Source organism: Heterocephalus glaber, unplaced genomic scaffold, assembly GCF_053883595.1.
Source record: "Heterocephalus glaber isolate CG9 unplaced genomic scaffold, H.glaber_assembly_v1.0 deba00001523, whole genome shotgun sequence".
Taxonomy (NCBI): Eukaryota; Metazoa; Chordata; class Mammalia; order Rodentia; family Bathyergidae; genus Heterocephalus; species Heterocephalus glaber.
In genome coordinates this window covers 9665068-9692921 of record NW_028258327.1, presented here as the reverse complement: position 1 = coordinate 9692921, position 27854 = coordinate 9665068, and the positions used below count along the sequence as shown (strand labels likewise).

At 30.4% G+C, this 27854-nt stretch overlaps 1 long non-coding RNA gene across 3 annotated transcripts in view; it reads left to right on the top strand.

Moving 5' to 3' along the window:
- The window catches only part of LOC106010867 (uncharacterized), a 1054961-nt gene that overhangs the window by 369635 nt on the left and 657472 nt on the right, over nt 1–27854 (top strand). For all 3 annotated transcript variants that reach the window (XR_015441535.1, XR_015441536.1, XR_001184576.3), the window contains 4 exons: nt 13018–13064; nt 16817–16954; nt 18220–18327; nt 23874–23995. This is a non-coding gene — a long non-coding RNA (uncharacterized LOC106010867). The remainder of the gene's footprint in view (nt 1–13017; nt 13065–16816; nt 16955–18219; nt 18328–23873; nt 23996–27854) is intronic.

The following is a 27854-nucleotide window of genomic DNA, read 5'->3' as shown; positions in this document are numbered from 1 at the left end:
CCCCTGGGTGGATCCAGAAGTTAATTAACACTCCATCCTAGCTGCCTCACCATTTTTCTTGCAATGATAGATTTTTGGGGGTGATGCTTTAAGATTGACACCATCATTCAATATTTTTAGTATGCTTGAGTTAATTATCACAATAGTCTTTGAAAAATAATGATTTCCTGTTTGTGTTATTCATTTTATATTTACTTACAGAAATTGTGCAAGGAGGTATTTTCTCCTTTCCAGCTTTAATTTTTTTTTAGAAGATCATTATGGATTTAAGAATTTCTTTTTACACTTGATGTATTGTCATCCATTCTTCTATATATTTTTTGATGCTGAAGTTATATCAAATATGTGTTGTGGAAGTCCTTTTAAGTTGGCCCCTGTGTCACTTGATATGCCCTTATCAATCCTTGAGTATTTCCTTGTTTTCTGGCTGAGGAAGATATGCCCAAATTATCTTATACTCTACCTGTGCAAATACCTGTAATTAGTGCTTTGAGGAAGCCTTATATTTTTGTGGGGATCTGTATTTAGAAACCATGGTTTCAGTTCCTGGTGTACTTACTGTTTCTATGCACAGACAGGTATGCCCAAACTTTTGGCTTGCCTGGGGCACGTTGAGTAAAGAGCAATTGTCTTGGGTCATATATAAAATATATAGTATGATTAAGGTAGATAAGTAATAAAACTTCCTTTTAATATTTTTGGTTCAAACATTTTAAAAAAGAGGGCAAGTAGCCTTCAGCCTATAGGTTGAACAAAGCTGGGTATGTGTACATGTGTGTATGTAAATATACATATATACATTTATATACATACATACATATTCATATTGATAGCTAGATTTCTGGTTTCTTCCACATTTTTCTTTAGGTCATTTTTCTGTTTAAATTTCTCACAATAAGAATCCTGTTTCTGAACAACATGAATGCATTTATTCAGTTAGTGAATCCTAATGTACCAGCAAAATATTTTCAGAATTATTACATTAATAAGCTTACTAATAACAAATTTGCTAAATAAATTCAGTTTTTTAAAAGCTCTTTTTGTCTCGAAAATGCATTCTATTATGGGTTTATAGTTGTAGTGCTACTTTCAAAATTTACTTAAAACTGTGTATACATGCATGTACTCATTACAGTATATGTTTACTATGTAGATCATTTAATTTTTTCTGTATGCATTAAATTAAATTAAATTTAAATTATTTAATAAAAATTTAAACATTTTAATTTAAAATTTAAAATTTTTATTTAACCTAATTTAATTTTTATTTATATGAAATTCTATATCTTCACATATTAAATACTGTAGATATAGAAGTATTAATCATAAAGGTTTAATTTTTTTTACTTTGTTCCCACTTTCAGTGTTTAGGTAACCATTTTCATAGCTTCTATTTTATTTTTCCTTCATTTATTTTACAGTAGGAGCATAAATCCACTTAAGGTCTTTTTTTCCCTTCATTCTCACACAATTGTTACCATTTAAAAAAACCAGTATATCATGGGAATCACTTGATATAACTTTATCGATCTTTTAAAATATTTTTGAATAATTATAGATTAATCCACTCTTTAGTTATACAGTAGTTTATAATATCTACTGCCCATTGTTGGTGGACATATAAATTGTTTTATTTTGATGATATAATTACTATTTTAATGATTATCCTCGTGCAGGGGCTTTTTTCTAGTTGTGGAGATTTGTTCTCAAAATGAATGCCTCAAAGTAGAATTGCTGAATCAAAAACATATGTAGTTTTACTAGGTATTGTTAAATTTACTTTTGTCAAAGTGGTATAATGTAATGTTCTCACCAACAGTGTGTGAGAAATGTGTTTCTTTACAACCTCATGATCAGGGTGTATGGATTTGTGTCAATCTTGATAAATGAGAGATAATTAATCAGTGTAGCTTTGACATGCATTTTTACAAATTCAGTCATGTAATTATCTTATACGTTTTACATCCAATTTTGTATTTTTTTTCCCGTGGAGTCTATATTCATGTTTGTTGCTCATTGTTTTAGAGTTCTTTGTATTTTTAGAATATATTTTGTCAAACTTTGTCACTTTAAAAAATTTTTCAATTATGATGCTTTTCTGCAAAAATATTTTGTATAATTTATCTTTCATTATAATTTTATAAAGTTAATAAGGCTTTCCCAACCCTGAAGTTATAAAATAATTGATCCACATTCTATTTCACTAACATGTATGATTTTATTTTCCACATTTTAATATTTAATAATTTTTACTTTACTCTGATATGTTTTAGGTATAAATTTGATTTTTCAAAAGACTATCTGGTATAGTAATGCCTTTTATTTAAAAGTAGGTATATTTTTCTCAAGGATGGTAGAAAATGCCAACACACACACACACATATGTATATATAACTTTGTATATGTACTTCAGTCTACCTCTGGACTTTCTCTTTTGCTCCATTCATATTTCTGTAGCACCTTGCCTTATAAATATGTTGTAATATCTATTTGAGCTAGGGACCCTCTATTGCTTCTTTTGATGACATTTTCTAACTTTTCTACCATAATTATTTTTCACAAAATCTTAAAATCAATTTATTTGACTTCAAAACATATTATTCGAAGTACATTCATAGAATAACCTTGTTTCTTTATAGACACGGTAAGAATTTAGTATTATGCTGTTGATTCAAACTACCCAAAAATGGAGATGCTTTTCCATTTGTTCATGTCCATTTTTATCTTAAAACTATTTTAAAGTTTTGTTTAAATATGTTTTTCACATCACGTGTTAGTTTTACTTCTAAATACTTAATTTTCTATTGCAATCATAGTGTTTCTTGTCCAGCGTAACTTCTAATAATTTGTGTATATAGAGGACAATAATTTGTTTATGCTGAATTTCTTTTTACCATTTCTTTTTACCATTTTTACCATTACCATTTCTTTTTACCATTTTACCATTTGGTTTTAGTTTATTTATTGAATTATTTGAATTTTAACTCTACACTATCATGTGTCATGTCATTTTCATACAGAATGTTTTAATTCTTCTTTTATATTTTTTTGTCTCCTGTTGTTTGCTCTTAATTTATTTCATTGATTAATATCTCAAATGCAGGGTTATAAATACAGTGAACATTTTTGCTTTGTTCCTTACCATAGAGGGGATACTTGTAGTGTTTCTTATTGATAAATTAAGTCATATTTTGACTATAAAATATATACTCACATGTACACATCATCATTCTTATTTTATTTAGAATGGGTGTTGAAATTTTTTGAATGTCCTTTCATATTTTCAATACTGTGAACATAATTATGTGACTTTCCTTTGTAGATTTATTAATGTGATGAAATACACTAATAGATTTACAAATATTAAACTATTTGTTCATTTCTGGAACAAGTGCTACTTGACCATGATATAATTTTGTATGTTTAATTGAACTCTGTTAATATTTATTCATAATTTTGAGGAAATATTTGCAAACATTATTTCATTTTTTGAGTTATTGCTACCAGGTCTAAATATCAAATTTTGTTTGCTTTATTCCCCCCAGTAAGAATTGGGAAGTTTTTCTTTCCTTTTCCTTATGTTCTGAAATTACTTAATAACATCTGGCTTTTTTTTTTTTTTGGTACCGGGGATCGAACTCAGGTCCTTCCACTTGTGAGGCAGGTGCCGGAACCACTGAGCTAAATCCCCGCCCACATCTGACTTATTTTTATCCTTGGAGGTTAGATGCAATTTCCCTGTGAATCCACCTGGACCTGTTGCTCTGTATTATGAGATGATATCTTGAAAATCTGTATTTCATCTATGGAAATTCTTTTGTTTATACTTTCAGTCTCCTGTGACATCAATTTGCTAAAAATATTTTCCTTGTAAATTATCCATTTCATCTATATTTTCAAAATTATTTCCAAAGAGTGTGGGCAGTTATCTTTATTTTAATGTATTAAGTTTATTGGTACATTTTAGGTATACAGTATGATGACATATAAATAGGAAGGTTTGGAGGGGTTGAAGGGAGTAACAATGTTTTCTTGTATTCTATTTCTATGGTTATTTTCTCTCCTGTAGTTTATTGTTTTGCATATTTGTATTCCATTTCTTCTGATAATGATATTAGCTAATGATTTCTTATTATGTTAATTTTTATTAAAATACTAACATTTTTACAGTTTTAATTTTCTAATTAATAATCTGATTTTACTTTTGCATTGGTTTATTTTGTTCATTTTTAATGATGTGAATTGGGAATTTAATGCATGTATTTTCTTCTGATGACTAATTTAATCCCATAAATTCTCATTGCAATGTTTTAATTAAAGTTGCTTTTTAAAAAGAAATTTGTAATTTTATTTGGTTTCTCTCTTTTTGCTCAAGAGTTAATTATGAAAGAGATTTTAAGTTAAGTTAGAATGGCCTTAAATTACTGTAATACTTTTTACACTTTTGTAATTTTTGTGTTTAATTTTCAAAAATGTTCCATGTATACCTAAAAATAATGGAAAACATAACATGTAAATATATATTTTTCACAAGTGAAGTTGAAAATGCCTCTATCAGTCAGTCTACCATCTTTTCTTATTCCTTTATACCCTTATTTATTTATTTTTCTATTTCTCTTTACAAATTTGGAGTTTAAGTCTCCATTCAATAATACATTATCTGTTTCTACTTTCATCTTCTGCATTTCTCTTTTCTGAAGTTGGTCAATGTATTATTTGTTGCATAGAAATTGATTTTGCATATCTGCAGTGTGAATTTTCAACTTTGACATTATTAAAATATCAATCAAAAACATGTAATTTAATTCTTTCTGTCTTGGATTGTTTTTATCTGCTGTTAGTATTTCAACTAAGGCTTTCTGTTTTAGCAATTTTCTGGTATGCTCTTGTTCATCTCTTTGATTTTTAGTATTTTCAAATCTTTTATTTAGGTTTTTCTATTGCATAGTGTTGCTGGATTATATTTTGTGAATGAAACTGAAAATTTTAAAAAATAGATATATTAAGACCATTCATACTTACTGATATGACTTATCCTACCATATTCTTTTATATTACATAAATTGCTAAGAAAATGTGTTTTTATATGCTTCTATTTCGGTTGTTTTTTTTTTTTTTTTGTGGTACTAGGGATCGAACTCAGCATCTTGCACTTGTGAGGCAGGCAGTGGAGCCACTGAGCTAAATCTCTGGCCCAGTTTCAGAATTGTATATATTTAGGCTCCTTCCATTTAGTCTGTAGCATTAAATGGCTCATCCTTTTACTTCTATTTTTTTATTTTCCTGATTAATAAGCATTGACTTCCCTTTCTTATTTTCCCTCTGTAATTCAGTTGCAATATTTTTATTTGTCAGAAACCTAACATTTGCATTCTTGTACATTGGTCCACAAATTTTGTATTGCTGTGTTTTTTCATCTGACATCTGTAATTTAATATATTAAATACCTATTATCAATTACCTGTTACATTTTGCAGTCATTTCCATGTTGGATGTAGTTTCTGGACATACTATCTCCTGCGATCTTACACACGTAAAACTGTTTTACTATGGATATTATTATATCTTAAGGACAGCTTATTATAGTCTCCTGAATTATTTTTAAAAATTACTCTATTGAAATAACCATTAAAGGTAGACATTTTGAATAGATTCAGGACATTGAGGCAGACATGACAGTGCTATGGAAGACACTAAACTTCCAGAACTCCTTTAGAAGGTGGAAAGAAAGATGGAATGAATGTGTTCAAATCAAGTGGGGGTATGTTGACAGGAGTTTATGGAAATGTGTCTTTGTGTGTGATAAATGAAAAACAAACTATAAATTTTTTATCTTACCATGTATATTGTCCACTTCCTTATTATTTTACCTTTTCATTTCATTTTCATTCTTTTCATTGTTTTTATTCATCCTATAAATGGTCCTGAAAATTTTTAATTTAAATGTATTCTACTTTGTTCAGTTGTAATTTAGCTTTCATTTCCTGAGATAACTGGGTTTTCTTTTTTTTTTTTTACTGAGGTTCTTTAACTCTTGTTTCATATCTTTTTTCCTTTTTTGTCTTTCCATGTCTTAAAACTTCTGATAAAGTTATTTTTCAATATCTGAAAATATTGTTTTCTGATGAGAAATTTTGGTTATAGGCTGTCTGTGCTTCCAGCTTGTTTTGGAAAGAAATTTGATAAACTAGAACAATTTTATTCTTATTTTCTGTTTTGTTCTTACAGGAAATTTGGTTCATATTTCTGAAATTTTTAAATTGTTTATGTTTAAATTTTTGTTTGTTTTTCCAGTATTGGGGATTGAACCCATGCCCTTTGCACTGAGCTACCTACCCATGGTTTTGTTGTGTTTTTTCAAAGTCCTGCTAAGTAGTTAAATTGAAAAAGCTAGACTTGAACTTGCTATCCTCATGTTTCAGTCTCTGAGAGTGCTGATGTTATAGCAGTGTGCCATCACATCTAGCTTGATTTTTAAAGTTTTATACTTCAGTTGGTCAATAATAATCTGAATTTACGCATGAATGGGGAATTTGAGTAATTTACTAGATTCATTAGCTCATGTACATGTACTATTTTCAGTTAATATTGTGAAGTACCTTAATTTTCTTTAATTTCTGAGGATTTTACTTTCTACCACCTGTTTTCCTGTTTACTGTTACTACTAAGCCTTTAGGTAATAACTTTATTCCCCATGACTACCATCTGTAATATCATGTGCTTCTTTATGTCCTTTCCATTTGACTTCCCCCAAAGTGAGTCCTGTAATCAACCTATTAACAGACCTGTTCTCATATATACTGTTTCAGTCTGTAACTTTTTCTGAGGATGAGTCTGCCTCAGGTGTGTCCAGATAGTCTACCTCAGTCCTCCTCTTTTCTAGACCATCTCCACCTGTGTCTTCACACAAATATTTGTACTGCTCTTAGTTCTGGGTTTGTGTATTTCCCTTTTAACATATAATTTCTCTCTCTCTCTCTCTCTCTCTCTCTCTCTCTCTCTCTCTCTCTCTCTCATCTCATTTCAGGTTTCATTATCTGCTTCCTATTGAAACCCATAAGTCTCTCTGCTAATATTTTCAAAGTAACTTAAATATCAGAAATATACTTTAAATTTCACCTGCGGAAAAGTAGTTTGATTGGTCTCACATTAACTAACACTGTGGAAGCCAACATTTTACATTACAAAACCATAAGTTAATTATCTTCTGAAAAATGCTTTAACCACTAGGCTAAAATTTTTTCCAGTTCACTTGATATTTAAGTTGTTCTAACTCTTACTGTTAAAAGTTATTTGTTCTTAGTTGTTGCTCACAGTCTTGCCTACAAGTATTTATTATGAGTAGATCCACTGGAATAAGACTACCTGTTCACAGCCTGGTTTTATCCCTTGCAATCTTTATGATTGCAAAACTTAATTTCTCTATGCCTCAGCATTCTTCCTAGTAAATTGGGAGTTAGCAATAGTACGTATACGTAGGCAAGTGAGACATATATAAAACTTAGAACTCTTAGCCTAAGTGTTTGATAAATGTGTCCTCGAAGTTCTGGAGCCAATATTTTTGCTTAAAAGGCTAAAGGATAGAAGAATTAATTTCCAAACTATATTTAGAAAATATAGTACTAATAGAACATTTCTGTACTAAGAAAATATTTCTTTGAAAATCTTGGAAAATGATAACAGTAACAAATGCTGATTTTCTTAAACAGTTTTTGAGTTAGTTTTCCTTATAAGTAGATGATCTCTATGGTAGTGTAAAGGTTAGATAGTGGCAAGAGTTACTGTTCTGTGGCTATGGGTACAGATTGTATGAATTCTTGTACAATTTTGATTTTTCAATAACAAATCTCATTGAACATTTAGGTTTTACAGTTGATTATAATATATATTAGTTATTTTCTTTATTATTAGTTATACTGAGATACTTGAGCATTTAAATAATTTCATTCTTATTTAAAAATCATTTATTTTAAATTGATCATAGAAACATAAACATATATATGAATATATACATATGTGGGTGTCACGATATTTTGATACAGATATACATTTTAAAATGCTTAAACAGGGTTAAACATATGTATCTCTTCAAAAATTTATCAGTTTTATGGTAAAAACATTCAAAATCCTTTCTTCTGGCTTTTTGAACTATACAGTACATTTCTTCTGTCTATAGTAATAGCACATCAGAAGTTTTTTTTCTAACTGTAACTTAGTACACATTAATCAGAATCTCCCTAATCCTGTCCCCCTACTCTTTCTAGCCTCTGGTAACCACCATTCTACCTTGAACTTCTGTAAGTTTTACATTTATGGGTACCACATGGGTAAGATCTCTGATACTTGTCTTTTGGTGCCTGAATTATTTCATTTAACATAAAGATCTCTTGTTCCATCCACGTTGTGGTAAATGACACTATTGTATTCTTTTTTATGAATAAATAGTATTCCATTTGTATCTGTACCACATTTTCTTTATCTATTCACCAGTTGATAGGCACTTATGTTGTTTCCATTTCATGACTATTTGAACAATGCTACAGTAAGTGGGAGTGCATAAGTCTTTTTGACCTACTTTTTTTTTCCTTCAGATATATATCCATAGGTTGTCTTGCTGAATAATAAAGTAATTCTATTTGAAATTTTTTGAGGATTAGGTATATTTTTCTTTTGATAAAATCATCAGTATAAATAATTAGAGCATTCATAATTTTGTAGTATTTTGAGAGTTTCAGTGTTTTCTCTGTGATTTTGTAACAATTTAAAGTAGGAATTTATTCTAAATTCAGTAGCTTGTTGATGATATTATATTGTGAACACACACCTTTTCTTAAATCTGGGCATTTTTATCCAAATCTGTATAAAAATAATCTCAGTCCTTTAAATTCTCATAAATAACTGAATTACTATTGATTGCCCTCCCAGATGTACTGTGATCCCTTTTACCAGATATGCCCATATTTTGCCATTGGTAGTGCCACAGGATGTTACCAATCATAGCTACTGTGATTGAGTCTTTCCTCCTGATTATTTCATAATCAAAGAGTAGTAGGAATTTGAACAACAAACCTTTATGTTAGCAGGCTTAAAACTATACTTTCTCGGAGGACATTATTTTCCTATATAAAATTTCTGGTTCTTTGTACAGGTTTGCTTCAAAGTCAGTACTATAGCACAAGTGTAAATTTGTCCTTTTGTGATTTCTTCACTTTCCCTGGTACTTAAGGCTTTACCCTAATTAGTTCTGAGCTTATAGTGAATTTTAGAATGTATTGGTTGTCATTTGTTCCCAAATGTAATGAAGTCTTGCAGTAATGAAAATTTTAAAAATAATATTGAAATGTAGTTCTGGCTTTTCAGTTTTTAATTTTAATTTTGTTTCATTTCTTAGTCTTTTGATGTATGTCTTCAATAATTTTTTTTATTGGTATATTTTTTTCCGACTCTGAGGATAATTTTACATGCTTGGACACATAAAATATATATCTTAGTACAAAACTAAATTGTTTGAATCTCATTTTCATCTCAGAAATCTGTTCCAGTTCCTTCAAATATTTAATTATATAAAGAAATTCAAAGACAGGCTAATTTTTAATTTGTTTGTTGTATTATAGTTAAATTTGTGTTATACTTAGATCCTGGCTTGCAAGATTTTTAACATTATTATTGATATAGTTCAAATTTATTACCAACGTGTATAGTTGTCATCATACTTCTTAGACTCAGTTCTAGAAAACACATTTTTCATATTTGGGATAATGTGAGGAATGAAAAGTTTTCTTATTGAATTCACTGGGAAATTCTTTCAACTCAAAAATTATGTACTTTAGAGTGGAACCTGAAATTTCCCAGTTTCCTAGTTATACAGTTTCTGTGTCATTGAATCACTTGAGGCATTAGGAAAATAAAATGAATTTCACACCTTTGTCTCCTGCTTGTATCAGTTTGAGAATAGCTTTGGTATTCCTTGATGTGGTCTTAGTGCAAGATTTAACCTTCATTTGGTTTTAGATTTTGTATTCATATATGTTTATTAATCATACTTTATGAGAGGCTACTCTAGGGGCTTGTAGTAAACGTTTTCAATCATAATCTGTTTCTATTTTAATCACATGCAATTTGTTATTTAGATAATGTTTAAATTTTCACTTCAAACTTCTTTCTATATACATACTACATAATAGCTTTAAATATTTTAAAGCCATGCATTCTTGACACAATTTGCTACTGCTATTTTGATCACTGCCCTTTAAAAAATTATTTATTTTATCATTGTACGTGGAAAGATTTAATATTTTATGAATAATTAAAATTATAGTTGGGGGCCAGAGATTTAGTTCAGTGGTTCTGTCGCTTGCCTCACAAGCTCAAGGACCCGAGTTTGATCCCCGGTACCAAAAAAAAATTATAGTTGGATAAAAATTGCATAATAAAAATATTGGGAATGTCGCTAAAACAAGGACTAAAATTAGAGATGTAAAATATTTTTGTGTTATGTTCCCATTTTTATGGAATAATCGGTGGAGATATTTTTTTTTCTAAGATGTTGTTGAATGGGGTCATACAGGGAAATTTAAAATGATATCTAGGACAGACTTCAAAATGTTATTTGCTCTTAAAGAGTAGAAAATAAAGCATGAACTAAATTTTATATTAAGAAATAAATCAAAGATCAAATTTACCCACTAAGCAATAATCTTTAATTTCATGAAGTACTGACAAAATATTTTAATGCATAAACTAGTATAAATATAATATAGATTATATGAACCTTTAAGTAGAAATTAGCAGCTAAAAACTCTAACACTAATGAACTTAAATGTAGTTCTGTAAAATATCGTGCTCTTAAAATTTTCAAATAACAAATGTACATTTAATGTGTTGTTCCATGTAATGGTAGTCGTTCTAGTAAAGATCTAATTGTGGATGTCAACCTTTAATTGCCTAATATGATGTATTCAAGAAAAGCAATGGGGACATGAAATGGGTTATTTCCCTATACTCAATTGCAGTCTTTTTGTTTTCCTATAATTGGGAACAAATTTTTCATATGTCTTGGTCCTCTGTTAATGATTTTGGCTAAAAACCATAACATTTCCTACCTTTGAATTTCTGCTACTATAACTCTTGAATAAATGTCAGGTTTTTGTTTTCATTGTTTAACTTTTTTTTCCTATTTACATTTTTGACAGCCTTCTTTCTCAACTGAATACTGTTATCACTTCTTTATTTTAATCCTCTCCTAAGCTGCCTATATTATCACCCCTGTGTTTCAGAACTCAGATTCTTACCCTTTAATCTACTAATTGGCTTTTTACTCCAGCCAGTCTTGCCTCCTCTTTGTGCATCTGACCCTTTCTCTATCACACAACCTGCCCACCAGGCATGAGGTCCTGCCAAGATCTTATTCTGTTCCCTCTTACTTTGCAGACGACTTCATTATTTTTCCTTCCACTCTCTCAAAAGTTTCTTTGAACATTTTTCCAGAACAAATAGCACATTTCCAGTAAGTTTTTTGAAAAATATTTTTTTGTGAAGTCAGTTATTTTTTGATTAAATACATGTGTTGATTTCAACAGCTGAGAAAATGTATGTAATTACCAAACATTTATTTCATTCTGTTCATTTCCATTTATAGTTTCCCTTTGGTAAGGAAATAGTATATGCTCATTATTCACTCATTGAGTGCTTTTATTTTTAAATATGAATGTAGTCAAAATATTATTGTAGGGCATTAAAATTTATACTTGCTTTTTAGTGAGTTTGAACATGTGGCAAAATCAAAATGTTTGAAAATGAGCCAAGACAATATTCCTTATAAGGTTTAAATAGATATAATACATTGTGAATATGTCAAGTTATGCTACTTGTAATACCCTCTAAGTGTATTCTATGCAATGACTATACCTATGTTAGCATACAGCAAGTATTAAATTTAATATAAATTAAAATACCAAATGAATAAAAAATTAACATATGTATTATTTTAATATATTTTAAAGCACTTTTTTGTCACATTGATCTTGATTTTTTGTTACATGCATAAACTAAAATAATACTGGTTTCTTTTATAAATTTAAAATTTAGACAAGTTAATGGAGTAAAATTTTCAAATATTTAAGTTGGTAGGAATATGTCACCAGGTTACTTACCAGGAAGAATCATAATAGTGATTCAAGACTAACATGGATTTTCAAGAGCTTTGAATTGTATCCATGTAATAGTAAAATGCTGGCCAAGGGGAATAAAAGCATGAAGTTTATGATGTAAGGTGAAGGAGAAACTGTCAGGATGATGAATCATTATCATATTACATGAGAAAGATGTGGATAAATCAACACAGAAGGAGATAAAATGAGACCTCATCAAATGCATTTAATGTTTCTGTTCTATGAATTAGGCACTTACGATGACTACATTCAGCAGGTCTGAAGAAGTCAATAACACTGATTTACAGAAAGGAGCAAGTAAAGAATTTTCTGTGAGAAACAAAGCCTTACATTATATCAGCAGAGTGAAAATATAACTTAGCTGCACACTTATATTTAAATGGTCTAACAATAACTTAAGAGAAATGAGCTTTGTAGTGGCTCATAAGTCTCTGGTTCTCTGAGTGTTCTAAATGTGTTTATCCAATACGGTAGGCACATGTGGCTATTGAGCACTTGAGATGTGGTTTGTCTAAAGTCACTTGTACTGTAAATAAAAATATGCTCTGAAGTTTGGAGATATGTTGTGAAAAGAATAAAAAATACCTCCTATATTGATTATACCTCAACAATATTTGAGATATAGTGAGTTATGGATACTAGAAAATTTAAAATTACTTATCTGGCCTATATTACGTACTCATTAGAAAGTGTATTTACAGTGGATGCTAGATTTGTAACTTGTTTATTACATTCCAGTTATTTCACAGATCAAACGTTAGTTTAGGCTTCACTATATCATCATCATCATCATCTATATTTTGGTTATATTCTCTGAATAATGATGTCTATAAATTTTCTTTCTTAGGAATATTTTCATAGATTAAAAATCACAGGAAGAGATCTCAATGAAAGGTAATTTATCCTTGTATTTACCAAAGTATTGGTATTCCAAAGTATACTTTTGTCATTCGCTTTAAATCATTCCTGCATCAATTCTTTCTGGAGCTGTGAATAGTTAGAGACATTAACTTTCTTATAGTTTGCTTCTTCTCTTTCTTACCTTCTAAGGATGAATCATCAATGTGATGGTCAAAAATGTTTGGTTGAAGGGAAGTTCATCCCCATAGTCCTGAACCAGATTTGCAAGTGTGAATCATGAGGCCAGGATACTTGTGTAGTGTAAATAAACTAAAACAGTCATTTGGAGGGCCAGGGATTTAGCTCAGTGGTTCTGCCACCTTGCCTCACAAGTGCAAGGTCTCTAATTTGATCCCTGGTACCAAAGGGAAAAAAAATACTTTGGTAAAAACAGTCATTTGGAAATAGAGGTAACTTCTTGACATCAAAAAGGAGGATAAAGGTCCATTGTCTCCCCTCATAAAAATATTCATCCACTTACTTTTCTTTCTGAAAATACACTTTCGTTGTTTATATTTTTGTTATGCCCTGTTACATTGCTTTCTGGATAGTTTGTACTTTCCCTTTGATTTCCTATTCAATTCAAGAGTTAGTGAGAAATGAGCCTTTAATTTTCCAGTCTGCATGATTTATTTGGTCTCTAGCATATAAATAGACTTTGCTTTTAAAACCTAATCAGATATTTTTGTTGTATAATAAGAAAATTTAACAGCACTTAGTGAAATTATTGATATTCTTTACTTACTCATTTTATATCTTTTTTGTACATATTCTTTCCCAATTGATTTCTTATTAATTCTAGAGAACTACAATAATTTAGCATTTTTGCTTTCACAATTAATTCCATATTCCATTGTTCCTTTTACTACTATTTGAAAAATAAAACATCAAATATTTTCCTCCAAAATGTATTGTTTCTATTTTTGGTGTACATTTTAAACAATTTTTTTTTATGGACATTTAAAGAAGTGTAGTCCATGTCATCCTGTGTTAAATTATTTTTTCCAACTCTGAGAGAGCTTTTATAAATTTGTTTGGTCAAAAGAGGGGTAAGAAATTTAGCTGCTGTAATATATCCATGACTCTTTTTGTCTTTTAAATCTTCATGTTTCTTTTACAACAGGTACTTTTCTTCTATGTGATATGCAAATCTCTCAGTTCCTAAGAGCAACTGCATAGGGATATGTGTTTCATTTTAAAACAAAGACTAAAGAAGAAATAATAATATGATAAAGTTATTCAAAGGATTTCAGAAACAGGTGTTCTAAGTCTACACTAATTGGATTTCAGTTAATTATTTCTTTTACTTTAGGGAATATAAGAAATGTTAAAAAAAAAAAAACTGAAAAACTTCACTGACATGCTAATTACTCTAATATTATTTAACCTAGGGGAAAAAAAGCCACCTTAATGTGACCGAAGTCTTAATTACCTTTTTCATTTCTAGATTTTAAGATACAAATTATAAGCTTTCCTACCCATACACTACACATTTCAGTGTTATGGCATACACTGATTTTTCATCTATATGTAATTTTAATTTTCCATTGGTAATTCAGAGAAAAAAATTCTAATTTAATGATTAGATTTTTCACCAACCTCAGGGGATGCCAAAGTAAATCTCTCTTAGGCTTTAGGTCAAAAAGTCTGTGGCTATTTGACTTTAGATAAATTGTTCACTCTCTTTTAATCTCACTTTCCTTTATACAAACAGAAGAGTAATCTTTATATGTTACTGTGGCTATTAGCATTCATTAGAAGTGTAATAATAAGGATATAGAAGGAATGAGAGTTGTGTATGAAATCAGGTAAGTTTAGAATGTAAACCAAGGAGGGATTAGATTTTTATTGTTGTTCATTGCTCCTTTTTTGGGGGAGTATAGAACCATGCCTAGTATATAGTTATTTTAGAAGAAATATTCTCTGAATAATGAATGAATGAATGAATAAAACATATGAAAGGAAGTCAGCAATGAATAACCCGAATTGAGACACTAGGTTATCTGAAAGTAGATATTTGGTAGAATAGATATCAGTAATAGGGGAAATGAATGAATCTTCTAGGCATGTAGAGTTCTTTATAGGCTTTTATTTCTAAAATAAAAGTAGAACTATGGCTTCATAGTACAGAAAGCAACCTTTAACTTGATTGTGAAGGTGGGCAGTTCAATGATTATCTATAATTTTGTTCATATTAAAATAAGTGCTTAATAAATGTCTGCTGAATGAATAAATATATATTTATGATACAATTTATATTGCTTGATAAAAGTGTAATCCATATAATAGGCATCATTTTCATCTGATGAGTACTGTGCCTATTCTGTAGTCATTTCTCATTTACCTAGCATTTTTATTATTCCATTCATTTTTATATTTTAATTATCTTTGCATTTATTTTAGTGGCTGATTAACTCTGTGCTTATTTCTAAGAGCGACATTCCTTCTGATTTTATTTTTTTTATTCATTAAATTTATACATTTTAGGTATACATTATGATGACATTAATCATTGGAAATTTGTACCTTTACATGATATATCTTGGTTCTTATTTTTTCCCCATTCCTCTGCCCTGCCTTCAACCTCTCCACCCCTCCCTATTTACAAAGACTTTGTTTCCATTTTTTCCTTTTCTCATATTTATTTATTTTCCTCCTTCTCCCCCTTCCCATTTCCCCCTCCCCTTTGGACATTTTATTCCTATTTCACAGTCTCTATTCTACATTTTGATCCTCATTTACACTTTCTCACACCAGAGAAACTATTTGGTATTTACATATGTGTCCTATTTATTTCACTTAACAGTATGGCCTCAATGTGCATCCATTTAGTTATAAATGTCTCTAGTTTCTCATTCTTTATGGTTGGGTAGTACTCCATTTTATTAAAAAAAAAAACAAAACATTTTCTTTATCCAGTCACCAGTTGATGGGGAATTGGGTTGTTTCCAAGTTTTAGCTATTACAAACTGTGCCACTATAAACATGGGTGCGCATATATTGCTGTGGTATAATTCTTTTAATTCTTTTGGGAAGATAACCAGCAGAGGAATAGAAAGACCCAATCCAAAAATGGGCTCTGGAATGAACAGACATTTCTTAGACAAAGAAGCAGAAACAGCAAATAAACATGAAAAATATGTTCAACATCACTTGTCATTTGAGAGATGCAAATGAAAACGAAGCTGAGATTCCACCTCACTCCAGAAAGAATGGCTGTTATTAAGAAATCGACCAATAACAAATGCTGGTGTGGTTGTGGGGAAAAAGGAACCCTTCTCCACTGTTGGTGGGAGTGTAAACTGGTGCAACCACTGTGGAAATCAGTATGGAGATACCTCTAGGATTAGAGGTCCCATTTGACGAAGTGACATTCCTTTTTAAAAGTCTTGAACTCGGGGCTTTCACTGTAACCATTCTAGTAAGATATTAGGAGCAAAATAACCATCATGAGCAAACATCATCATTATTATTATTATTGTAAAAAAAGTATGAAAAATGTTTCTTCCTTTATCTTTTCAACAAAATTATTAACTCATTAATTAGTATGTACTTATGGTGAAAATAATTCAAATGTTTCAGATGAATCTGAAAAAAAAGTAACAGACATTTTTCCTAGGTCTCTACTCCTACTTTCAAAGCTAATCATTTTTAGTTTTCATTCTTAAGTTATATTTTGTGATTGACATATATTGTAAAAATTGTAAGCTAGTTGTGATGACATATGCTTGTATCCCCATACGCAGGAGCCTGAGGCAGAATCATCACAATTAAGGCCAGCCTGGGGTACAAAGGAAGTTCAAGAGGACCCTGTGCTACATAATAAGACCCTATCTCAAAAATGCCCAAAGAATTATTCACTGAATTCTTGATATTTCATTTTTGTGAGTATTTTGAATACTAATAGACATTTGAAGAATTTAGCATATTAATTCTTTTCTCCCTTTCTGCTTTTAATAGCTGAATTATTATGGTTATCATTTTCACATTCCCAAACTTTGGTGTATAATAGCTATAATAAAAATTTTCAACTTTTCAGTCAAATCTAAATATTATTACTAATATAAATTACACTTTGGCTTATGGTTTTAGTACATTTTTAAGTTATTCTAAATTTTCTTCACTACTTTTTGGTTATAATTAACTGAAACTTTGACATGTATCTCTTGTCACCAGGATACCAAGCCTTTCCTTTTTGTTTTGCTAAAGACCATCATTTAGTAATGTTTCATTAGAAGTTGCAAAAGAAACATTTTCCTGTTCTGCTGGTTCAAAAATGTTTTATTCATTTCTGACAGTTGATTGATAGAATGCCATGGGCTTAGAAATATAGGATCAAAATAATTTTTTTTGACAGGACTTTGATGGCATTAATTGTCTTAATGAAAATTGTGGTTTTGAAGAATTTTATATTTTGAATCTCATAGTTTATTAACTTTTTTTTCTCTTTGAAAAATTTTAGGTATGTTTTCTTTACCTTTGCAATAATGAAATTAAATCAGGATCTACTTAACTGTGTACTTTATTCTCATACTAAACCTGACACATATTAAGTACTGTAACTCTGAAGTCTTATTTCTTTCTTAGCTTAGTGAATTTTTTTTTATTGATATTTTTCTTCCCATCCTGGGCCTTTATTTAGAGTTTCTACCCTTTTGCCCTAGTGTATTTCACTTTTTTTGCCCTCTGTCTTTTAGACCTCCTATTTGTTTGCTGATGTAATTGATTACTTTATTCCATCCATCCACTAAATTTTTGAAACTTTCTGTTTCTATAATTGGTTATTTGTGTTGGTAGTCTGTTTTAGTATAAAAACTGTAAGTATCCCCATCCTTCACTTTCATTTGTTGAATTATTTTTTTTCAAGGTGACTGAGACTACATGTTGGTCTTGATAATACATTTTCATGCTATTAAATTTCCTCTGGAATCAAATTCCAGGTCAGATTGTATCTTTGTTATTGATTGGCTGAGAAATCAAAGGTAGTTTACATAACCATTTTAAATCCCAATTTCTTTATTTAAAACAAAGTATAATAAGAGTGTTACAGTGATCATTTAGCATAGAATCAGGATAGAGTCCATTCCAAACTTTCTAAAATGTCCTATTATTTCTTGACTAACATAGTCATTTTACCTTATTCTCCTAGTGATAATGTATTGATGGGACTGGTGTAATTTCACTGTGAACTTGAACAATTGATGCAACCGATTGCTACTGAATATTCACGGCTCAGCAAACTTTTTCGTCAATGCTGGTAAATATTTTCAGCTTTTGAGCTATATAATCTCTGAAGTCACTACTCATCTTTGCTTTTAAAATATAAAAAACAAAAGCCATAAGAAATGCATAAGAAAAGGTTTATCACATTAAACCAAAAAGTTTTTATTTGCCAAGGGTAGTCAAAGGACTGGATTTGGGCTACAGAATGTTGTTTACATTCCCTATAATATACCATGTAATCACATGTTCTCTGGAACTACAGCTGGGTATGGAGTTGGAGACAAGGGTTTTAATATTATTTATGTGATCTGAAGTAACATAGTAAGCTTTTTTTACTACATAAAATAAAACCAACTAGGATAAGAGTATCATTTAAGGTTATTATAGTTGTGAAATTATTATTTTGAAAACTAGCGGAAGATCTTCAATGGGAAAAATCTCAATGCTTAATATAAAATGATGATATGTAATACATTGCAAGTGATATTATTTTAAAGAAAGAGAACAAGGTCTAAGGTGGTTTCAACTTGTCACTAAAAGTTACCATTACATTTTTGTTGTTGAGTCAGAATAACTTACTGATATTCATGAAATTATGCCATAAATAATAAAACATGTTTTAATGGGTGTTCTATTGTTTGAAAACAAATCAGGAAAAATGTTTCAGGTTTCTTTAGTTAACAGAAATAAAGTTTAAAACAAGATGACACTCGAACTTGTAAAATGTATCACTAAATATAGAAAAGCATAAATTCCAAAGGAAATAACAGTGCTAATTATAATGGTAATTAAAACGTTTTATCTGGTTTTAAATGTAACTAATTTTTAAATGATTATCTGGATTTTAGAGATTCTTCTTTGCATATCTAAGTAACATAGGTGCCTACTATTTTTCTGTTGCATTTTAGAGCAAAAGAAAATAATCTCAAATGTAAATTGAAATTTGAAGCAAGTCTTCATTTTCTCTGAAACTAGCTCAATCATTTTTGGTTTTCATTTTACATTCTAACACTTAACAAACCTGCTTAGATTGGCTTAAGTCAAAAACTAGAAGATGAGTTAGGGTTCATTATTTCAGTTTTTTCTCCTAGTTGATGCAGTTAGGAAAACAGTGATGAGTGAAATAATTCTTTTATTCTGTAAAATTAAATAGCACTTTATTTTGTTGACAAAGCAAGTTCAAATAGCTTTAGAGATACATGATATACATAATTTCCTGGCTGTATTTCTAGAATTTTTTAACCTTTTCTTCTATAGTCATATTTATAATTTCATTTTTAAAAAGTGATCACATAGGGGCAATAGTTCTTGCTAAAATTTTTGTATATTTTATGTAAAATATAGTAGGAGAAATATTTATGAGTACCACAAGATCAGAAGCTGTAACTGCAATCATTTCTAAATGAAAATTATGTTCATCAGTATTTAATGCTTACATTGGTTGATGTGAGCATGAAGAATTTAGCAGCTATTTATCATAACCTTGTGTACGGTTAGTTCTCAAATACACTTTCTTAGAGTAGAATGGTATTTTAATGGCAGCATGAACCACAGCTTTATTTTAAGATATTAAATAAATTGAGATTCCAAGGAAGGATTTGCTTTTGTTATCTGGTCTCTCTCTCTCTCTCTCTCTCTCTCTCCCCTAGAGAGAGATTGTTGTTGTTGTTGTTTTCCACGTTCTTTAAAAAGTAGCCTCTCATACCTTGCATGGGTTGGTTTTTAATCCATACTTCTATAAGCCATGTCTGGGCTCTTACACCAGATGCAGGTGTCCCCTTGTGCTGTCAGCCAGGAATGATTAATGAGGATTTGCCCCCACTGAAAGCAGTCTTTGGAGCATTGTTCAGGGCATCTGTGGAACTGTCGGGGGAGACAAGGACACAAGTGAACAACCAATTATTTGGCCATCACTGAGGCAGCATGAAAAAGACATCAAATTGGACAGAGAAGCAACGCTTTTGTTTGGGGATCAAATATTATTTTTAAGTGTTAATAGTAATATAGGGCTTTTTACCTTGCTTAGAAGAATTTGGGTTAGGTCTAGACTTCTAATCAGAATTATTTTTTTTTTCATTTAAAGCTGTTTGAATTCTTTGAAAGTGCTATAAAAGGAATAAAACATCACAAAATTTATTCCTAAGTGTCTGTTGTATAAAGGTATATCCTTTTGCTGTGCTAACATTAGAAAACAAGGACTAAGTATGTATCAGGAAATAGGATCATCCATACAGAGTTCCTAATTGTTGGCCATAGTCCATAGGGACAAGAGATTTTACAAGTAATGAGAGGACCAGAGACATTGCTCTGGAATGCTGAGGCAGAAAATGAAAAACAAAATTAAAACCCAAATCTAGGAAATACTCCTAATACTATGTTCAGCATTTGTGTATTTCTTTATTTCTAGCATGACATATATACTTAAGACCTTTTGAGTAGAAGAAGATTTTTCAGAGTGGTATATTTTTGTACTAGGTCTGTGATTTAAATAAAAAATTTTAAAAGGCTGGCAGGGGTAGAATATTTTGAGCACAATTCAAACGTGGATTAAGAAATCCTTTCTTTCTGAAAGCACTTTCTGTTTTTGCCCTGTCCTACCAGGCCTGTTGTTTTTAGGGTATTAAAAATTAAAAGCTAAATCCTGAAAACACTATTAACTTCAAGGGGCAGACAGTGTTTTAATATATACAAAGTAATGGTCAGTAACAATTTTAACAAATGTATCTTATATAACAACAGCAAAAACTATCTCCTGAACTTTTTTTTTTTACTCTTGTAGTTGTTTTTCCTGACTGAAAAGAAAGTCACAGAGTAATTAGAAATCACATCAAGATTAAACAAAGTCAAAGAGTACACATAAAACAAATGTCTGAAAGAGACTGGTTTTACAAGTGATTCTGAGAGAATGCATTTTTGCTTCATTGTTCTTAAATAATTTTCTCTTGTACTTGTAGTAGTTTAGCTGCTTGCTGATTTATATTCACTTGGTCAAGTCTAGAATTACATAATTTTCTGCATTTCTCAAGCCAGTGTGAATTTTTCTTACCTTATTGTTCAACTATATGACTACAAATACATGCTTTTGGTCATATTCAAAAATTGGCCCATTTAGATAGATGCATTTCTGTATGAATGCAAGCAAATAGCTATGCCCAAATCATGTGAACCATTTAAGGTTATTATGACTAGCGGCTTTGACATGAAGTAGGCTGAATAGATAAATCCAACCTAAGTGGACACTAATATTGGCTCTTTTCAACGTCGTGAAAACAGCAGTTTCAAACTGTTTCCCACTTACTATTCACATTAAAATTGTCTCAGTAAGATAGAGTAAATCAATTATTTTTTATTAGTAACCCTATGTTTAAATGTGTTAGCAGATTCCCTGACTTTTAATGGCTCAGAAACATTGAATTTGACCTAAGTCTTTGGGCAAATTATATAATTTATACAAATGGAATATTGTGTAATTTTCCTCATGCAAATTTTGGTCAGGGTTTTGAATCTTTTAAAATCATATTGTTAGCAAGAATGGAGCTTTTTTTGGAATGCAGACAGTCTTGGAGATTTAATTCCATGTCTTTCCAATTTTTTTTACTCATCTTCTCGATGCTATCATGTTGCTTATTATTAGTCATTACTATAATTTTCAATGACATTAAGCCAAGGCAGATTCTCAGGGAAGACTGATCCTTTTGCTTATATAGTAAATGATCTCAGAACATGGTGCTCTCAATATTTGGTCATTAACAATTTCATGTTTTCCTAGAATGTTTACAGTAAGTAATAAGCAAAGCAGGTCCTAAAGTTGTGTCATATTTTTTATTTTTTATTCCAGTATCAAATCTGAGATTAATTTGATGTGCTATATTTATATGTCATGTGATACTCATTGACTGTAGTAACTTTCAATATTCTAAGGGTTTGCTGATGTCTATCTGCTCACCTCCTTTTCTTGAGTATTGGTGTTAAGCTATACTGAATCAAGTTTCTCTGGGTTATTTTCTTCATTTATAAAAAAATGGCAACAATAATTACTGAGATATATATTTGGTGACAAGAATCTTGGCTTGGAAGATCAAGAAATCTCTGTTTTAAGGAATTCCAATTAAATTTCTAATTTTAACTCCTAGAAGTCATGTGAAAATGTGACTTTGCAGTATGTTCAGGCTAGGAGAATCATCAAGGAAATTGCTGTATCATTATTTCTCTTCACAGATGGAAGGCATTTAGGGCTGTGAGACAAAATATACCATGCCCAGTTACACTTCAATTTTGCATAAACAATGAATCCATTTTAGCATAAGTATGTCCCAAAGATTGCATGGGGTATGCTTACGCTAAAATGGATGGATTGTTTATTCAAAATTACAATTTAACTTCATATACTGCATTTTTTGGATAAATTTTGAAATGCTAAGTAGAAGCAAAACTTTTAGAAGTCAGAGAACATACCCTGGATAATAATCTAGAGGTCTGGTCATCTAGGCTTTGTGCCAGAATTTTATGTAACAGTGAGCCAAATTTTTTTCATTTCTTCATTGGTAGTAGGCTTCCAAATGCTGTACTGAAATATTATAAAGATAATTTGAACTTAAGAAAATTTACCTTAAACATTCAGAAATTTTTGACAACAAGTCACATACAAGTAAAAGCTGATAGAGTGATACTCCAACGGCCTATTAAAGGTCTTTTGAAACTGGCAAATTCAACCTCCTTAAGTGGAGGGAGACACTGACATGCCATACTATGAGAGAATTAATGGAATAATTTCCATCATTTACAGTGGATTGGATAAGTAAGGAAATAATTTTGCTCTTGACAGAAAATTGAACTTCCTTTTGGACAGCAAAAGTTGAAAGTATGGTTTGACATTCAGAAAGATTGTAGACTGACAAGGGACAGGGATGTAAATGAAAACTAGCTAGTTCAAGTGTTGTGTGTAAAACTCATATTACTTAAGAAACGTGATTTCAAGCTTAACAACTACCATTGTTAGAGGCTAAGTGAGCAGCTTTGCCTTAATTACCTTTTTTCTCAAAGCTTTTCATTGCTTAAAAACTGATGATATAGATATTATTGGAGTTTCTAAAGTGTACTATCTTTTAAATGAAAAAGTAAAATTCAACCACAAATTATTTTCTCAGTTTTCATAGTAAATATAATTTATTTATACTTTTGCTTGGTTATCATACTGAATATTACTTAAGCTGTAATATTGAAAGCAACAGTGTGATTGTTGAAAGTGGGCTTATAGCCGAAGTAGAGGGGAAATATTTTATTTTTAAGGTGCAAACATAAATGATGATTGACCTGTGTTTTTAGTGTAGTTTAATAAATGAAATTAGGTTGTTCTTCCTTGAGTTAATACATAAAACTTACATGGAACAAACAACAAATTATTATTTTATATTTTATAGGCAACCTACTTTATAGCCTTCTTTAATGCCACCCAAGAAACAGAAATATTGAAATGATATTTTTGGACCCCAAGTTTTAGTTTGGTTTTATTGTTGCATGCAACAGACACAAAAGAACTTTTAAACCAATTGAATGTATTTTCTCTTTCTTTCTCTCTAGCTAGAAGAATTAGAAAAAATTACCTTCTGAGTAGGATCAGCCACCTACCCATACAAGATGAGGAGTATTTTTTGAAAAGAGGTGTGTCCCTGATCAATACAGGGCAGCTTCAGGGAGAAAGGGTATGTAAGAAAAATATGGGCTTGCTTTGGCTACTGCTGTATCATATTAACAAGATGCTATTGTGCAGGACACAAAAGGTCCACCATATTCAGCAGGCCTGCTCCAGCAGACCTTTTTGCTTTCTAGGTTTCTTGTGACCTAAAATCCCCCTTGCCACCTGTATAAGCAAATCATTCTACTGTGCCTCATGTTTTCAGAGCACTTGCTATTCAATGTGAGAGCCTAAATTTATTAATCTGGAAAAACATTGTAGTTAGATATTCAAGAGAGGCTCAAAGACATTTAATATTAGCCCAAGGAAGTAAGTAACTATATTGTTAAGACATTTAAAACAGAAATACCTGTAAGTGGCTCTTACTATTGATATTATGCAGGATAAAGTTAATTGTTGGAAGTCTCATCTGAGGCATCCAGAATTGTCAGATCAGCCTTCCATACTGAGTAAAGATAAACTTGATACCTCACTATTGATGTGTAAACTCCTTAAGCTAATAAGGAAACATATAAAGAAATAAGGGTCAGGGATTTAGCTCAGTGGTTCCACCACCTGCCTTGCATGTGCAAGGTCCTAAGTTCAATCTCCAGTACAATATATATATATATATATATATATATATATATATATATATATATATATATATTTTCATAGTCTGGAAGTTGATATTTGTCTTAGAAAATAAACAGTACTTTAAAATATATTTATTTCTTACATGTAAAGTATACCATATACTTTATCTCCCTTAATGTTCAAAATAATTTTGTGAGGCAAAGTGGGCTTTGTAAACTGCAAAGAATTTTTAAAAATTTGTTTTGGTCTATAAAATAGTTTTTCACCAAACATAGAAGGGAGAAGAAAATAAATTCTAATAGAAATTTAAATTTTAATAATTTGTTTATTTCACCAAAAATTATTTTCCTAAAATCTGAATAAATTTCTGAAATAAAAGTACAATTTTTATTTGTGTGTCCCAAAGAAACATAAATTTAAAACAAAAAAATACTCAACATATGAGAATATTTTACTTCAAAGTAATTACATTGGCCCTGTCTCGTCTAGTTATGAATTGGAGCTAATGTGGGATGTTATCACAGAACTAATACTCTAAATTAAATTAAAATTATACTCTGTCATTTTCTAGATGGGAGGTATTACTTGCTTGATGGTCTTTATTTTGATAAAAGAAAAACTAGGTTTTCTTCTTCTGTTTTTAAACAAGGATAAGCACCTTACAACAGGTTTGACATTATCAAAAGAGGTAATTATAGCTAACATTATAGTTTTCATTGTAAACTCTTTTTGAAAAGATTTTTTAGTGATAGTTCAATTGTGCTGCAATATAACAGACATTATCAACTTGGGAGTTATTAATATAAATTTAAAAATAAGATTGCACTAGAGGAATTTAGCAGGTTTTGGATGGCTTAAGGACAATTCCATAGTGCAGTAACTTGCAATTTTCTTTAAAATAATTTGTTATAAGTTGTTTCTTCTATTTCTTTCTTTATTTTTTAAAATGAAAAGAGTAGTGAAGTAATCAATGAGTGCTCCTGAGTACCTTCAGAAAATGTATCTTTAATCTGTATTATTATGAAATCTCAAAACAAAATTTTTCTAACATGATAATTGCAAACCATATTGTATTTTTTAGTGCAAAGTGGCTAAGTACAGAAAGTGATTATAAAACATTGCCTAGGTTGTTCCACATTCCAGGACAGTGAATGTTATGAAAAGTGTTCAGAATATTCTCTCAGCTTTTATATTTCATTATAAACTGTAAGAAAACATTTCTCCAAATGTTAGTGGTTGAGATTCCAGAGTGCAAGATGACAACCATACAATTCTGAAAATATTTGAAAGTTGTATTCTGACTACTAACATCCATATTCTTTACCATAGATTCTTTAACCTAGAAGCATATACTTTTTAATAAAAGTAAAACTTACATAGACAAAATAAGTAATAAGGCCCTACTAGTTTTAGAGGGTTTGCCTTAGATTTTTATCTTTATGTTAACATTTTTCAAAAGAATGTGAGCTTTCCTAAAATTTTGGTTAAACAACATTGTCACTGACCTTGGAGAATCTAAGCGCTAAACTCTGAGACAAGTCACACTGTCTCAGAGAAAGACCCATTCAGAAAGGTGACTGCTAAGAGAAAGGCCTGGCATTTTCTTCCTCTTCACTGCTTCTTAACTTCATATCCTCCAGGAGGAGTTCTGAGACCATCGATAGCAATCATAGTTCATGGGTCCAAGCCTTCCCATTGCATGGAATTCTCATTATTTCAAGGGCTTTTTAATCAGTAAACAGTGGAAGACAATTACTGTATAGATCAGTTTAATTAGTTTATTTGATGCCTAGAGCATGTAAATTTGCAAGTAGGTTTTTTCTGTTAGTTATTGAATCATAAATTAATGGCAGTGTTCTGGGCTGAACAAACTGATGCTCAGTGTTTGCTGACCTTGCTCGTATAATTCTAATGGGTTAAGAACATTGGAAAATAGACCACTTGCATCTTGATGTCTTTCATCCATCATCAAACATAATTTATTTTTTACCATTTTTATTAACACATTTCTAGTTTTCCATTAAATGACCTAACCAAGGATATTGAAGTATTGAGCTACCTAAAAGTTCATATATTTAATATACTGAATAAAATGCATTTATTTGCTATACCATTATTATCTCCCATAGAAGTCTATATCAAATTACATATATTTATTCAATTATATATGCACAAAATAATTTCTGAAGATCTGAGGCCCATGAATTATAAAAATTTTTTCTATATTTTATAGTAGTTATAATTAGTGGTTTTAAATTTTGTTTCTAACTTATTGATCCAGGGTAACACCTCACTTTTCTAGTCAATGCCATTTTGCTACCCCAAACGTAGAGCAAAGAAAACTCACATTTTCTCCTTCTGAGAAAATGCAAATTAATTTTAAATAAAACAAACAAAAAGGAAACAGAAGGAAACAAAGAAAGGGAATCTTAAAAGCTTTTGACTGGTTGCTTGAGTATTGTTCAACGAGTAGACCTAGTTGCTATTCCCACCATGATTTTTAGAAATTGTGACAAGAGCCATCCACTTTCCTTTGTGTGTGACCAGTGGCATATTTGTGAGATGACCAGCAGGGGCTGGGGCTGTGTATAGGAGCAGTTTTCTTTTTGTGAAGTTAATGGGCACATATGGGGAATGAACAAGCTTTACCATTCTTTTGGGCTCCTCCCTCTTCCCTGGTCATGGATTTGAAAAATTGCCAGTGAGACTAGAGTCAGTGATCTTCTTTTTAGCATGCCTTTCATTTATGTAGTTCATTGCCAATACTAGAAAACACTAGGCACGTTTTTTGATATTAGACAATGAAGCCTATGCTGATAATTCTAATATTTTTCTCCTTACCCCACACCATCTCTAACTTCTTCCTATTATGTTTGGTGTGCTTACTGACCTGATTGATGTTGGACAATATGAGAATAATTTGAAACATACTTTGTTGTTTATAATAGAAAATAAAATAGTTAATCCATTTTTTCAAAGGTTGCAAGTTTTTGAATTTCTGCATGAAATTTATATATGTTACCTAGAAAAATTCAAGGAAAAAGAATTTGAAGAAAAAAGTTTTATTGTGTTCCACTGTTATGTGCCATTCCAAAAGTGCAACACTAGGCATAAAATGATTAATCCTAAAGCTTCCAAAATTGAGAGGAAAGCCATACTGATTTGGAATCATTCCTAAAAAAGCTGTTTCTACTGTATCTGCATCCTTTCTGATTCCTAGTTTCAAGGGAAAATGAAATGCTTTTATCTATTGTAATAATCTTGATAATTTTGAAAAAATAATAATGTGA